We start from the raw sequence: 16,140 nt of genomic DNA, 5'->3' as shown, positions 1-16,140 counted from the left end.
AATTAATATCAGTGATATCCATGCATATTCATAGGTGAATATGTACATGGAGTAATTAGAATATTTCTTTTAGATGCAAAAATGGTGGGAATTACTCTTTTGGAATAACATAAAAATAAACTTTCTTTTTCATAAAATTTTGGAAAATTTTACCATAACCTCCTTTGTATGGCTGACCATTTCTCATTTTTATCTTTCTTTATTTAACTTAATTAACCCAATTTAGAATTATAGAACTCTAATCTACATAATTTTCTAAATTCAAGAGAGTAAACAATAAGAAGAGTTTAATTAATCACTTAGTTAATCTTTCTATGATTAAGAAAGGTTGGAATGTAAAGAAAAGAAGGGGGTGGCCTTTTCATCAAAGGCATAGCATTTGAATTTAATGCAAGCATTTGCAAAACATAAAAATCAAGAAAACCATAGATTTTTCATTAAAAATTGTAAACAAATTAAGAAAACTAGCTTACATGGAGCTTGTAAGCTCTCCTTTGGCTTGAGGGATTGAGGGTTCTACTATTGTTTTTGAAGCACTAGTGGCCACCAATTCACTTTGTAGATGATTAGGCCAAAAACAATTGAATTATTAAAAAAATTCAATGTAGATGGCTCAGGATAGGAGTAGAGTAACAATGCATAAACACCATTAAGCTTTTACAAAGGGGGAGGCTTCTATTTATAAGAAAAAGTGAGCCTCTAACCAAGCAAACTTATTCTAGAATTTTCTAAATCAGTTTGGTCAATTTTTGACCATTTTTGGGTCAGTTTAGCTTACTTTTTGGATCTAGTTTTGAACAGGAGAGATAAAAATATCTCATTTTATTGATTAAAAATTGGGAGTAATGATGAGAAAAAGATGCCTACTTCATGAGGGGAGATCCCCACACTGAGGTGTCAAAATTCAGTTATTTAATTCTTTTCTTTGGTCCTTAGTCCACTCTTCATCTTATGTGAGCATTTGCTCATTTTTGGGGGTTTTTTCTTTCATCTTATGTGAGCATTTACTCATTTTTGGGGGGTTTTTCTTTTATTCTTAAATTTATCTCCTCCCTACATTTGGACTAACCTTATTGGTCCATGGGAATCTTAATTGGACCATAATCTAAAAATTTCTGAAAATCTAGACCCCAGGCCCCCTAGCCGGATATTTATGCAAACTTAAAACTAGTCACACCACTTACACACCCAATATGAAATTGCCTTTTTCACAAATTCAGCTGTCTTTAAAACAATCTTTTAATGAAACTATAGTATCACTGATCATAATCCTCCAAAATATCTGGATGAATCCTAATTTCTAATTTTTCCTTCATTGGTGTACCTATGGTATCATTGGCAACCAGAACGCTTAGCACCTGTCCACTCAGGGGCCTTTTCAATAGTTCCTAGCTCATAGTACCCGGCATTATATTCACTTATAAAAATCAAAATGGAATCTCCGTTGAAGATCAGCAAGATCAACCAACAAATCCATATAAAGGAGCCATGGACTCATTTGTTGAGGACCAACAAGGTCAATCAACCAGATCCATGCCCGAATTCAGAAAACAACTCTTACTCCTTATTCCAATATCTTCCACGACGCACGTGTGAGTATCTTCAGCGACCCAGGGGCCGAGCACCGTATGGTCAGCACCCTCTAGGAGCCTTCGCTGGTCACCTAGCGCTTCACTCATAGGCCGCTTCCTTAGTCCCTCATCCACCGTACCAGAAGCTCACCATTTAAATCGAACCGAGGCTGGTCAAGACCTCGGTCGACCTTGCTACGTGAGACATCCTCCGTTGACTGTCTGTCAGCTATTGCAACTTTATCAGTTAGGTCTCCACGGCCTCATTTGTTGAGATATCGCGCTCATCTAGTGAGGCGGTGGACACTGATGACCCGCCTGGGGGATAGGCCCCACACTTACACCACTGGCATGGTTGGTGAGATCTTGGGTGATATGCAACCAGTGGGATGACAGGCTGTGTGATAGCCATTCTAGAGACTGGCATAGTTATAGCGCCAGCTCATTTAGTCGGGTTCACACTATAGAGAACCCGTGTATGTATTTTGTTGAGTACCTTTCATATTGTGTGTACTCTTATTCTGGTCACTGGTTGTGACATTTGAGAGTACTACAGTACCGCTCTGCAGAAAAACCAGAGTGCTGTTTCTGGTAAAATTGTGTGTTTGGCAAGATGTCAAATGATGGGATAACCCAGATTGTGGCTGAGAAGCTTGATAAGAATAACTTGCATGCTTGGAGGTTTAGGTTGACGAGTTTCCTGATGGGAAAAGGCTATTGGGACTACATAGAAGGTGAGCATGAAGAGGCACCGGAGATATCGGATATAAATCCGACTGCTACAGATGTGAAAGAGTTTAAAGACTGGAACCAAGGAGCCAGGAAGGTTATGTATTGGCTCTCCATTAGTATACAGGACACCATGATTGGGTACATTCAGGATGCCAAGTCCCCCAAGGAGGCGTGGGACACCTTGGTAAAGATTTATGAGACAAATACCAAGGCACGCAAGATACAGTTGAAGAATGAACTTCATACTGTGGAGAAAAAGAGCATGTCTGTGAATGACTATGGAGGCCAAGTCCCCCAAGGAGGCGTAGGACACCTTGGTAAAGCTTTATGAAACAAATACCAAGGCACGCAAGATACAGTTGAAGAATGAACTTCATACTGTGGAGAAAAAGAGCATGTCTGTGAATGACTATGCGTTGAAGATAAAGGGTATTGTGGAAACCCTTGCATCTATTGGTGTGTCGGTAGATGATGATGATAAGGTGGAGGTCTGTCTACGTGGTCTCGGGCCACCATACAAGGCGTTCAAGACGTCTATTCAGACTCGAGAAAACATTCCCAACTTTATAGATTTGGTGTCTATGCTGATTATCGAAGAGAAGAGCTTGGGTGAAGACCAACAGTCTTCACAAAGCAAAAACAGTTCAGAGCAACAGACCTTCTACACGAGTTCAGGAAGAGGATGAGGTAGAGGAGGCCGTGGACGCGGTCAAGGAGGTGGCCGAACAGGTAATCAGAATTATGGCCAGCAGAGCAGCAACAACAACAGTCCCAAAATCAACAACAACAACAACACGCAGGCAGAAGAGGCAAATTCAGAGGTAGGGGGAGTCAAAGAGGTCGTGGAAATTGGCAAAGGCAATATAATGATGCACGTGAATGCTATTATTGTGGTAAGCCTGGACATGTGCAGGCAGAATGTTATAAGAAGCAGGCTGACATGCAAAATGGGAAAGTGCAGCAAAACAACTATGCATCCTCAAGCAGAAATAATGAGGATAATGAAAGGTTGTTTGTTATACAGTATGTCGTGAATGCCATGTCTGAAAATGTTGATGCAGCACAAAAAGATAATGTATGGTATGTGGATTTAGGTGCTTCAAACCACATGACAAGTCATGGGGAGTGGTTCAAGGAGATGAAAAACCCGGAAAGACCAGGTTTTGTGGAAATAGGGGATGACACTGCTCATCCAATTGCCCATGTTGGAGATGTGCCATTGTCTATGCAGGATGGCAAAGTGTACCTTGCAGATGTACTTCATGTACCGAACATAACAAAAAATCTGGTTTCAGTTGGCCAGATGATTGAGCAGGGTTTGCAGGTTCGATTTAACCCTGATGGTTGTTATGTTGAAGACTTTAAAGACACGTGCAGGTTGGTTGCAAAAGGCAACAGAGTGGGCAGAATGTTTACATTGAATGTAGACATGCCTGAAATGAGTGCTGCGATGTTTGCAAATGGTTCTGGAATTGTTGCAGACACAGACATTTGGCATAAAAGGATTGGACATGTAAATGTGCAGAGATTGAAGTCTATGCAGACAAAAGGACTTGTGACAGGGCTGCCAAAATTTAAAGTGGAAGGTATGCAGAAAATATGTGAAGCATGCCAATTTGGGAAACAAACAAAGCATGTGTTTCCACGTAACAAATATGTGAGCAAAAATGCACTAGATGTTGTGCATTCAGATGTATGGGGTCCTACGAAGACCATATCTATGGAAGGTTGCAGGTACTATGTGACATTCATCGATGACCACACAAGGAAAGTGTGGGTATATTTCATGAAGGAGAAGAGTGAGGTGTTCACTCACTTTCAGAATTTTCAGAGTTTTGGTTGAAAAGCAAACAGGGAAATATGTAAAGTGCCTAAGGTCAGATGGAGGGGGAGAGTACTTCTCCAATGAGTTCTCTGAATTTTTGAAGAAGAATGGTATTCGGAGACAGTTTACATGCAGATACACTCCACAGCAAAATGGAGTTGTTGAGCGGAAAAACAGGCACATTGCTGAGATTGCGCGAGCATTGATGGAAGAGAAGAATATGCCGCATAGCTATTGGGCTGAGGCTGTTTCTACAGCAGTATACATCATGAACAGGACTCCAACTATAGCCATACATGATGTAACTCCAGAGGAGAGGTTTACTGGCAGAAAACCAGATTTGTCTCATCTGAAAGTCTTTGGATGCATTGCATATGTGCATGTGCCAGATGAGCTGAGAACTAAGCTGGATCCAAAAGCTGAAAAATGTGTGTTTATTGGATACTCCCTTGAGCAAAAGGGATACAGGTGTTATAACCCTGCTACACGTGAGTTGAGGGTAAGCAGGGATGTTGTCTTTGATGAGATGAGCAGCTGGTATGCTGCTGAAAAAGAAGCTGTTGGGGCTGATGTGAGTGGAAGTGTGGTTGCACAGAATACAGGTCAGCAATCACAGTCTTTGAGTGGACCAGGAGAGTCCTCATCTAGTGGGTCTATTGATAGACCATGGAGTGGCAGGCTGCGTCATAATACCAGTCCTGCAAATGTGATTAGTACATCATGTAAAGGAAAAGAGAAAGTGGTTGAGCCCCTTGGTATGCCTGACATTTCTGCAGGGCATTCTCATGTTGATGGAGAGTCTAGTGGCTCAGATATGAGCCTTGATGAGGAGCTTGGGATCCCAGCTATGAGAACACCTGGTGTAAAGAAGGCTATGGAAGCCATGAATGAAAAGCTGCGAAGATCAGGGAGAGTGAAGAACCCTATGCAGAGATTTACATATGATGGTTATGTGGCACATCACTATGCATATATTGCAAAGGTTGTGCAGGTTGTAGAGCCCACATGCATTGATGAGGCTGTTGGAAATGTGTGTTGGGAAAAAGCTATGGATGAGGAGATGGATGCACTATATGGAAATGAAACTTGGGATTTAGTGCAATTGCCTGAAGGCAAGAAAGCCATTGGATGCAAGTGGGTGTACAAAGTTAAACATAATAGTGATGGAAGCATAAATAGGTACAAGGCTAGATTGGTAGCCAAAGGATATGCACAGACATATGGGATTGATTATGAGGAAACTTTCAGCCCAGTTGCCAAGATGGCAACGGTGAGAGTTGTGATAGCAGTGGCTGCGCCAAAGCAATGGTCTTTACATCAGATGGATGTAAAGAATGCATTCTTGCATGGGGATTTGCAAGAAGAGGTGTATATGTTGCAGCCACCTGGTTATGAGGATGTGGGTCACCCCGAGCATGTTTGCAGGTTGAAGAAAGCCTTGTATGGCTTAAAGCAAGCACCAAGAGCATGGTCTGACAAGATCTCTGAATATCTTGTCACTATTGGCTTTCATGTAGCCAATGCAGATTTCTCGTTATATGTGAGACATGGTGATAGAGGAGTTGTGCTTGTTGTCATCTATGTAGATGGCTTGATCATTACGGGGGACCATGATGCAAAGATCTTTGATGTAAAGATCTTGCTAAGACAGAAGTTTGAGATGAAGGATCTGGGGGAGCTTAGATATTTCTTGGGCATTGAGGTGATTAGGTCACCACATGGTATTGGATTACTGCAGAGACAGTATGGCTTGGACATGTTGTCCAAGTATGGTATGACAGGCTGTAAGCCTATTTCTGTACCATACTTGGACATGTTGTCCAAGTATGGTATGACAGGCTGTAAGCCTATTTCTGTGCCATTGAATCAGAATGGCAAGTTGAGTGCAGATTCAGGAGAGATCTTGGAGGATCCTACTATATACAGGCGCATAGTAGGAAGCTTGATATACATAACGATCACCAGGCCAGATTTGAGCTATGTTGTTGGGTTGGTGAGTCAGTTTATGCAGGTTCCACGAAAATCGCATTTGGATGCAGTGAGACGCATACTGAGGTATGTGAGGTCTACTTTGCATTGTGGACTATTCTATGAGACTGGGACAGAGATATGTGTACATGGGTACACAGATGCTGATTGGGCTAGTAGTATCTCAGATAGAAGATCTACCAGTGGATTCATGTTTTCTTTGGGGAGTGCTGCTGTGACTTGGAGCAGCAAGAAGTAGCCTATAGTTGCTCTATCCAGTACAGAGGCCGAGTACAAAGGAGCTGCTATGGCAGCATGTGAGGTAGCTTGGTTGAGAAAGCTACTTGCAGATTTGGGTCTATCAGTGGATAGACAGGTTGTCATTTTTTGTGACAACATTAGCAGTATACAGTTGGCCAGGAACCCAGTCTTTCATGCTCGCACGAAGCATATAGAGGTCCACTATCATTTCGTTAGAGAGAAGGTCTTCACAGGAGACCTTGACCTTGTTTATGTCAGCACAGAGGATCAGGTAGCTGACATCTTCACCAAAGCATTGGGTACAGAGAAGCTCCGAGATTCAGGGCTTTACTTGTTGGTGTACATGAGATGGAGTTGAGCTCGAGGGGGACTATTGAGATATCGAGCTCATCTAGTGAGGCGGTGGACACTGATGACCCGCCTGGGGGATAGGCCCCACACTTACACCATTGGCATGGTTGGTGAGATCTTGGGTGATATGCGGCCAGTGGGATGACAGGCTGTGTGACAGCCATTCTAGAGACTAGCATAGTTATAGCGCCAGCTCATTTAGTCGGGTTCACACTATAGAGAACCCGTGTATGTATTTGGTTGAGTACCTTTCATATTGTGTGTACTCTTATTCTTGTATATGGTGTGTTGAGTGTTGAGTAGAGAAGAAGAAGATTTTCAGCCTCTCACCTTGTGTGTTCTCTATTAGGGTTTTGTGAGTGTGTGTGTGTGCTTGCAAGAGCTCAAGCTCTCTTTCCCCCTGCATCTTTTCATCATTCACAAGATGGTCAAAATGCTTCCGCAGCATTCTTGACATAAAACAGTCATTTAAATACAGGTCATAAATACAGTTTTTATTCCAAACTCTCGTCTTTCCACATCAATCCTCATTTATTTCATATGTATTCCCATTCTCATCACATCTTTCCTCATTTATTCACATCAGATCTCATCCACTCGCATCTACCCATATCCACTTGCATCTACCCATATCCACATCTCATCACATCATATTCATTCACATCACATATCACATCTATCCCAATTTACATCACATCTCATTCACTCACATCCCGATTCACATGACATCACATCTCATTCATTCACATCCCGATTCACATCACATCACATCTATTCATGTCCATCACATCACATCTATTCGCGTCCATCACATTCATTTACATCACATCCATTTACATCCATCACATCACATTCATTTACATCCATTTACATCCACCATATCACATTCATTCATATCCATCACATCCATTTACATCACATTCATTCATATCCATCACATCACATTCATTCATATCCACATCACATTCATTCATTCATATCCATCACATTCATTCTCATAACCATCCCATCACATACATTCTATCCACATTATATCACATCACTTCTATCCACATCATATCTCATTCATACAAATCTCATCTTATTCATCCACATCCATCCAATCGTTCACATGTAGTACGACTACCCACATCTATCCATAAATTCATATCTATCACTTCACATCCACATATATTCATGTCACATCACATCTCTTTACATCACATCACATCACATTCTTTCACATACACATACACATCCATTCTTTTACATACATCCACATCCATTCTTTCACATACTCATCCACATCCATTCTTTCACATACTCATCCACATCCATTCTTCACATACTCATCCACATCCATTCTTCACATACACATCCACATCCATTCTTCACATACATATCCACATCCATTCTTCACATACACATTCACATCCATTTTCACATACACATTCACATCCCATATCATTCATTTACATCCCGATTCCCATGACATCACATCCCATATCATTCATTTACATCCCGATTCCTATGACATCACATCTCATTCATTCACATCCCGTTTCACATCACATTACATCTCATCTATTCATTCACATCATCTATTTTATTCACATGGCATCTCATCACATCTATTCACATCACATATCATCACATCTATTCACATCACATCCCATCCATCTAATCATTCACATTTATCTGATTCACATCGTATCTCATCACATCTATTCACACCACATCTCATCCATCCATTCATTCACATCTATCTGATTCACATTGCATCTCATCACATCTATTCACATCACATCTCATCACATCTATTCACATCATATCTCATCACATCTATTCACATCACATATCATCTCTATGCAAGTTTTCAATTTGATTTTCTTTTGAATACAAGGAATATTTCTTGAATCAGTATCCCCAAAACTTCTTGATCGAAATTCTGAATTTCATACCAAAATTCCTCGAATTCTATAACCTTGATCCACAGATTAATTCGAAGGGTCTCAAACTTAGTTTCAGATTTGGCGGGAGTTTTAAGTGTATTTTTCTAAACTAGCCACACCTTCTTTCCTCGAAACTGACGAAAGAGTTTGGTATTGGTCATAGTCTGATTCAAGGTTCGAATCGGATAAGATTTTTCCTGAACTATCTTTCTCGAAAAGGTTTGGTAATTCAGTTACTATTTTACTGAATTTCTTTCTTTGAATATTTGCTTAATTGATTTCTAAAATACTTACGAGTTCCAATGAGGAATAAATTAATCATTTATCGAAATATTTTGATCTCGATAGATTTCTTGAATTTTCTTTTTACAATCCGTGTGAATATAAAACGATAGAATTTTCTCTCTTAAAGTATTTAATTATTCATTTATCAAATACTCATAGAATTTAAACATGGAATTTAAGAAAATTCTAATTTTGATATAAAAATTCTTTATGCATCTATTTATGCATAAAAATCAACTTCAATGGGGATAACACTTTTATATTAAAAAAACCTTTTATGCATCTATTTATGCATAAAATCAATTTTAATAGGAAAAACACTTTTAAAATAAAAAGAATTTCTTTATGCATCTATTTATGCATAAAATCAATTTTAATAGGAATAAAACTTTTAAAATAAAAAGAAAAGATTTATGCATCTATTTAGGCATAAAATCAATTTTAATAGGAATAACACTTTTAAAATAAAAAGAATTTCTTTATACATCTATTTATGCATAAAAATTAATTTTTATAAGAATAACGCTTTTATATTTAAAAAATTTTCTTTGTGCATCTTTCTATGCATAAAAATCAAATTCAATAAGAATAACACTTTTATAATAAAACATTTTCCTTTATGCATCTTTCTATGCATAAAAATCAAATTCAATAAGAATAACACTTTTATAATAAAACATTTTCCTTTATGCATCTTTTTATGCATAAAAAATAAATTTAATAAGAATAACACTTTTGAAAAAAAATCCTTTATGCATCTTTCTATGCATAAAAATCAAATCTAATGAGAATAACACTTTTGTAATAAAAAAATTTCCTTTATACATCTTTCTATATGCATAAAAATCAAATTTAATAAGAATAACACTTTTGTAATAAAACAATTTTCTTTATGCATCTTTCTATGCATAAAAATTAATTTTAATAAGAAAAACACTTTTATAATTAAAAACTTTCCTTTATGCATCTTTCTACGCATAAAAAACAAATTTAATAAGAATAACACGTTTGTAATTAAAAAAAATCCTTTATGCATCTTTCTATGCATAAAAATTAATTTTAATAAGAATAGCACTTTTATAATTAAAAAATTTCCTTTGTGCATCTTTCTTTGCATAAAAATTAAATTTAATAAGAATAACACTTTTGTAATAAAATAAATTTCCTTTATGCATCTTTCTATGCATAAAAATCAAATTTAATAAGAATAACACTTTTATAAAAAAAATCCTTTATGCATCTTTCTATGCATAAAAATCAAATTTAGTAAGAATAACACTTTTATAATAAAAAAATTCCTTTAAGCATCTTTCTATGCATAAAAATCAAATTTAATAATTAATATCAGTGATATCCATGCATATTCATAGGTGAATATGTACATGGAGTAATTAGAATATTTCTTTTAGATGCAAAAATGGTGGGAATTACTCTTTTGAAATAACATAAAAATAAACTTTCTTTTTCACAAAATTTTAGAAAATTTTGCCATAACCTCCTTTGTATGGCTGACCATTTCTCATTTTTATCTTTCTTTATTTAACTTAATTAACCCAATTTAGAATTATAAAACTCTAATTTACATAATTTTCTAAATTCAAGAGAGTAAACAATAAGAAGAGTTTAATTAATCACTTAGTTCGGAGATTACTCAAAATTTGGATCGTTAATAGAGCATCACAACATTCAAGTCTTCACCGAGAGTAGGGAGAAGCAAGTAAGTGCCCTATTTGGCCTCAACATTTAAGCAATTTCAATTTATATGGTTTTTCTTCATGTTTGTATTTTTATTTAATCATTCAATTAATCTCAATCCATTAGCTTAAACCATGCATTATAGGTATCACAATGAGTAGCTAGAGACTAGCTCTAGCTCTTTGTAAAAACAAAAACATCAAAGGTGCCTAAATCAGCTTACTGATTGGAGAGGTTCCCAGGCAAAATTGCATTCCTCCAGGCTTCTCTAAGAAGCGAACGGTCATGGCAAGTTCAGGGAACACCCATTCCAACTCTAGCATGCCCATTCCTTCTGCTTGCAACCCAAATTTGGTAGATTTGTTGCCTAAATTTGGTAGGAGCATTAAAATTAGTTTAATTGTATTTAATTTGGCCTCATGTGCATTGAAGTGCATTTAAATTAGGAGAATTTTCTAATGTCAAAGTGGCCTTGCATGACAATGCCATAGCCGTACACTTCAAAGTGCACGTCCGTTCCAAGGATTGCCATGCTTGTTCACTCCTCATCTTGGAGTGAACGCCCATTCAAGTTCCCTTTTGTAGCTTGCCACGTCTGTTCCACTTAGCCCCCAGAAACTCGCACGTCCATTCCTTCTCCTCTTGGTGAGCGAACGCCCATGGCCATCTTCAAGCGAACGTACGCGGCATCACCTTACCATGCCCATTCCAATTCGTTTCATCCCGAACGTCTATTCCCTTCCTCACCTGAAAAGCGAATGCTCGTTCCATCTTGCAATCTCATTCCGAACGTCTGTTCCCTTCCTCACCTAAAACGAACACCCGTTCCATCTCGATTTCTTCGAAGCGCACGCCATGCCACTTGCTTCTATTCCATGTGTCTAGGAAGTCAACTTCATCTCCATAAGTCCACAAGGTGAGTCCTCCCTTGGGTCGTGAAATTACAACACCCAGTAAGTAATTGCATTCTAGAAATCCTTACATCATTTTCTTATGCTTTTAATATTTCCATTTTGGTTTTTATTTGTTCCTTTTCCTTAGCAGGCAACTTGATAGGGACCTCACTAAACCTTTTATCCGGACCTCATGTCTTCTTAGTAGGTCTTATGGGTGTCTCGACAGGTATCTCACTAAGCTTTCCCCTTCGACTTTCATGCCTCTTTATTCAGGACTTATAGGCAACTCAGTAATAAGGAATCTTCAACTGGGCTTCCTTTGGACCTCATGCATTCTCACTGAGTCTTACAGGCGACTCGGTAGTATCCTCATTGCAAGACTCTTCCTCTAGTCCTCATGCCTTGATTTAGGACTTATAGGTGACGCGGTCGGGACCTCGCATGGGCTTCCTCTAGACCTCATGCCTTCTCACTAGGTCTTACATGCGTCTCGATAGTATCCTCATCTAAGTGTCTCCTCCGGCCATCTCATGCCTTATTCTTACAATATTAATATTACGGTCGGAACCTCGTTGGGCTTCCTTTGGATCTCATGCCTTCTCATTAGGTCTTACAGGTGTCTTGGTAGTATCTCAGCTAAGTGTCTCCTCGACCCTCTCATGCTTCATTCTTACAATATTAGTATCATTTTTCCATTGACACCATGTTTTAAGACAATACTTCAACAATTGATGTAATTATATTCTCCCATTACTTACATTCAAGTTCATTAGGTCGTCCACCCCGAGTTTCCTATGGAGGTGAAGGATGCATTCCATGTACTCCATGTTGTTGGCATAGATGAGTTGGATCATCAAAGCCAACATGTCGTATGCCATATGTGTGCTTTAATGTGCTTATGAAATCCTTTAGATTTTTAATTGACTTCTTTATTATGTGATTTAGATAAGGAGGATGCACCTACTTACTCAGATAAGATGGACTATACACTTCAAATAATCACATTAAGAATTACAGCTCCTCGAAAGCCCTTCCTCAATGACGACCTCTCTGATATGCTGGCTACATGCGTTATCCAGCCCGTCGACATCATCAAGGTGCACATATAGTTGGACGGTGCTCAGTTGTGACTGTTGCGAAAGGTATGCTTCAAAATGAGGGAGTTGGCTTTTTTTATAATGAGGGAGTTGTCTCTTTTTGATAAGGGCCTATTAGCAGGTTTGCTGAGACAAGCCACATACACATACAGCACAGAATGGACGTTCATCATCATCTCGCTACTGCATTGGAGCCTTGATTACCTTTCTAGTTACCACGCTGAATCATCGTTGCCATGCTTTATGTTTTCAGATTTGGAGAGTACCCCCTTCTACTCTGCCCTCACTAGAGAGTGCTTCATGTCTAGGAAAGGCCATTGTGGCAAAGCTAAGTAGTAGGAAATTAGTATCTTTGACATGATCTTGGTTAATAAATCATGTTCCATTATGGGTACATGTGTTTTGGCTTGGCTATCATTGTTTTGTGATTTGGTTAAGCATTTCAAAATGCAAGGGTATATAAAGAATGATATGGCTTTTCTTCTCTAAGCCATGTTTCCTTAAATTATACATTTTCTTGGGCTCCAAAGCTTTGCTTACATGAATGAGAAATGATGACGTTGGGTCTCCAACTGACTTATTTTCTAGGATGTATCTAATCTAACTCGCCTTTTTGGGAGTTGTGGAAGTTCATTGGTGTGTTTCCTGCAAGGTAAGGTTTGTCTTGTTTGATCATGTATGCTCCCATTATAGTAGTTGAGTCTTGATAAGCTTGGAAAGCAAGCTGAGTTACCTCTCTTTTGCTATAATGCTAGTGAAGTCCATTGAAGTCTGCGTGTGCATGCTATCTTTTTAAGTTGGGTGAGAAGAATTTGACCGCTATTGTGATCGATTGTACAGATGCCTGTTTACATGAATTTGGATTAGTGTGGATTGAAACAATATCATGATTTCTCTTCTTTATGTGAGTCCACAAAGCACATTTTTTGGGATTTGAATTTATTAGGTAATCCCCATACCCTCTCTCAAAGCTCCTCAAGATGGGAATACCCTCTCTCAAAATGGAAACACCCTCTCTCTATGCTCCTCAAAGTGGGAATACCCTCTCTCAAAATGGAAACACCCTCTCTCTATGCTACTCAAAATTCAAAGGAACTAGGATGGGAGGGTGAGGTCTCCCTTTCCACGGGTGAGGGTTTTTTTCCCTCATTCAAACCTTGGTTCATCTTTTTGCCTCATTCACCTTGCTGCTGCTCTGCGGCTTTTTGGAGGCCATGGCTGTGAGGGGAGACTACGCAGAGACCCTAACTGTGCAGAAGACCTTGGAAGGACAACGGGCTGAGCAACTATTGAGAGAGAGAGCGCTGAAAGGGAGGCGCATTGAACAGCATCGGGGAGGTGGCAAACAGCCACGTGCATCAATAGGCACCACAAACAAGGCGGCACATCTGGCCACAAGCACAAAGCACAACAGCGCACAAGGTGGCAACAACAGTCGGCTGCTGCCATCAACAACGGGAAGACAATGGTCACGGGCAGAGTAACACCGACGATGCTTACATGCCGCGAGAAGAGGGTGTCTCTCTCTCTCTCTCTCTCTCTCTCTCTCTTTCACTTGATAGATGAGGGGCTTGATGGGGCACGCAGATCCCAGCCATGGCAGCATGCCATTCTCATATACATCTTATCTTGTGCTTCTCTCAGGTCCCTGCATTCCCTTACACTATAGTTGTTGATTGTGAGAGAGTAGATCTGAGGTGCCCCATCTTAGCGTGGAGGCGCCCATCTTGGCCACCATCAGCCCAGCCCACTAGCACCTTATTGCTGAACAACGGGGGCGCGGGCGCCCATCTTACAACCGTGCTCACCCAGCTCGATCAAGGTTCTAAAGCTATGGATACATTTCTTTCTTTAAGCAAGGTCTATTACTATTCTTGTTGTGTGCAAGACACCATAAGAACTATAATATATGTTACTATTCTCGTGGTGTGTAACTTGTTGGTGAAGAGAGAAAAGATAAATATTATGGGTAATCTATAATCACTCACGACAATTAAGAAAGAATCATGCATGCTACTAATCTCTCTTTCGATGAGAAATGCTACTGGATAAGGTATTAGACTTCTAATCAAGAGCTTGTGGGCAAGGAGAAGATTGAAGCTTCTTGTCCCATCGTGATGGCCAAGTGTTAGCATAGCCTTGCTAACATGGGAGGAATCACATGCTCCTACACACATAGCCCCATGGAGTACACATGTACACATGAGCATGCAGTAGGATGCATGGATCAAGAACAAGATAAAAGACACAAGATAAATATACAAGCATAACAACATAACATCATAGTGTATTCCATATCCATGTATCACATATTGTGTGTCGAAGAATCATGTCTAAGAATCATGTACATATCATAGTCATGTCATGTATAAGAGGGGCTTTATATAGTAGTCTCATGGTCAATAATAGACTCAGGCACAAGATGTTCTTCTTCGTCTACTAATTCAGGAGGTTGTCCTAATGTAAGATGAGAAGGTAGGTCCTCTAAAAGGTCTAATATGAAAAGAATTATGAATATGCCAATTAGAAGATAGCTCCAACTTATATGAATTATCATTTATTTTTGCAATTATCTTAAAAGGTCCATAAAATCTAGAAGCTAACTTTACTACATGATTGGTCTCTGTAAATTTAAGTCTCCTTTTCTCAATACAAAGAAGCACATAACCGTCTTCATTGAATATGACATGTTTGCGTTTACGATTCACGCACTTCATGTATTTCTCTTGAGCTTTTTGAATATTTAATTTTACCAGCTCATGAATTTGGTCAAAGTCTCTACCAAACGAATCTGCAGCCACTATAGAATGAGAAAGTCTAGTCTCGTAAGAGTAGGCAAAGCCTTACTATAGACTACCTCAAATGGTGCTTTCTTAGTACCAGTATGAGGACAATTATTATATGCAAATTGTAAAATATGTTAATACTTATCACATTGATTAGGCTAAGATGAGACATACGATCTAAGTAAATAAAGAATTATGCTATTTGTTGCTTAAGTTTGTCCATAGATTCAGGATGAAAACCAGTAGAGAAATCAAATTTTGTTCCAAGATTATCAAACAAAGTAGTTTAGAAATCACTACAAAATTTTCTATCTCTATTAGAAATTAATCTTAGGTAAACCATGATGTAAAAACACTTGTTTAATGAAAATATGTGTAGCTCGATAAGCAGCCACCAATGTCTTTTGCAAGCAATAAAGTAAGCATGTTCGCTAAATCTATCTACTACAGTCCAAATCATATCATTCTTGTTAGAAGTCAAAGGAAAACCAGTGATAAAATCCATACTTATTTGTTCTCATGGTTTATTAGGAATAGGTAAAGGCATAAGCAAACCAAATTTCTTTCCTTTCTTGTCTCTTAATGTTTTGACAAACAACAATGTTTAATACTTTGTTGATTAGTTTTAATGATAAACTCAGAGACCATAAGATAATGTTTCTAAATTTTCAATGTATGAACAACAACAATTAATTCTTTATCGTAAGACTTAAGTTTAGATGGTTTTAATTTTCTACTTTCA

The sequence above is a fragment of the Cibotium barometz genome, chromosome 17 (genome assembly GCF_041138505.1).
Source record: "Cibotium barometz isolate CiBa-2024 chromosome 17, ASM4113850v1, whole genome shotgun sequence".
In the NCBI taxonomy this organism is placed as follows: domain Eukaryota; kingdom Viridiplantae; phylum Streptophyta; class Polypodiopsida; order Cyatheales; family Cibotiaceae; genus Cibotium; species Cibotium barometz.
Note: the sequence above shows the minus strand (reverse complement) of the source record.